The 1486-nt window shown below is 63.3% G+C and overlaps 1 pseudogene; it reads left to right on the top strand.

Moving 5' to 3' along the window:
* Positions 1–1365, top strand: part of LOC102860384 — a 6665-nt pseudogene extending 5300 nt beyond the window's left edge.
* The last annotated feature ends 121 nt before the right edge of the window (positions 1366–1486 follow it).

The raw sequence follows: 1486 nt of genomic DNA, 5'->3' as shown, positions 1-1486 counted from the left end.
AGCTCGCAACCCCCACGCCAGTTCTAACCCGACCTAGGTCGCGACCTCCCCGCCAGGTGTGAACTTTGGAACTGGCAAAGGTACCGCACACAGACGCAGTGGACGGTGAGAGTGGACTTGAATTGGGACACACCCCTGCAGCTCTGACCCACAACCGCCATCTTCAGGTATCGCATTGCTCCCCCAATCCCAGCTCACGGCCCGCCAGCCAGCTCTGACCTGACCCAGCTCACGACTCCCCCGCCAGCTCTGAACTTTGGGACTGGCCAAGGTATCGCATCACACCCACCGACCCAGTTCGTGACCACCTCACCAGCTCTGACCCACCTCAGCTCGCGAGCCCGCCGCCATCTCTGAACTTTGGGACTGGCCAAGGTGCCGCATGCAGACGCAGTGGACGGTGGGAGTGGACTTGAATTGGGCCACACCCCTGCAGCTCTGACCCACGACCCCCACCTTCAGGTATCGCATCGCTCCCCCTGACCCAGCTCGGGACCCCCACGCAAGCTGTGATCCGACCCAGCTCGCATCCCCCCATCACTGCTGAACATTGGGACTGGCCAAGGTATCACATCGCTCCACCCGACCCACCTCGCCACCCCCCCGCCGCCGCCAGCTCTGACTCGACCCAGGTTGTGACCCCCCACCAGCTGTAAACTTTGGTACTGGCCAAGTTGCCGCGCACACGCAGTGGATGGTGAGAGTGGACTTGAATTGGGACACACCCCTGCAGCTCTGACCCACGAACCCCATCTTCAGGTATCACATTGATGCCCCCAACCACGCTCGCGACTCCCTCGCCAGCTCTGACCCAAGCCAGCTCGCGACCCCGCGCCAGCTTTGATCTTTGGGACTGGCCAAGGTATCGCATCACTACCCCCGACGCAGGTCACAACCCCTCCGCCAGCTCTGACCCCACCCAGATCATGACCCTCCCACCAGCTCTGAACTTTGGGACTGGCCAAGGTATGACATCGCTCCCCCTGACCAAGCTCACGACCCCCCCACCAGCTGTAACCCGAACCCACCCCGTGACTCCCCTGCCAGCTCTGAACTTTGGGACTGGCCAAGGTATCGCATCACACCCCCCTACCCAACTGGTGACCACCTCACCAGCTCTGATGCACCCAGCTCGCGAGCCCGCCACCGTCTCTGACCTTTGGGACTGGCCAAGGTGCCGCGCGCAGACGCAGTGGACGGTGGGAGTGGACATGAATTGGGCCACACCCCTGCAGCTCTGACCCACGACCCCCACCTTCAGGTATCGCATCACTCCCCCCGTCCCAGCTCGGGACCCCCAAGCCAGCTGTTATCCGACCCAGCTGGCGTACCCCCCGCCACCTCTGAACTTTGGGACTGGCCAAGGTATCGCATCGCACCCCCTGACCCAGCTAGCGACCACCTCACCAGCTCTGATCTGCCCCAGCTCGCGACCCCCCCCCCGCCAGCTCTGAACTTTGGGATTGGCTAAGGTGTCGCGGGCAGA

This window comes from Elephantulus edwardii, unplaced genomic scaffold, assembly GCF_000299155.1.
Source record: "Elephantulus edwardii isolate Elephantulus edwardi_28Jun2011 unplaced genomic scaffold, EleEdw1.0 scaffold00470, whole genome shotgun sequence".
NCBI lineage: Eukaryota > Metazoa > Chordata > Mammalia > Macroscelidea > Macroscelididae > Elephantulus > Elephantulus edwardii.
Note: the sequence above shows the minus strand (reverse complement) of the source record. Positions and strands in the feature narration are given on the sequence as shown.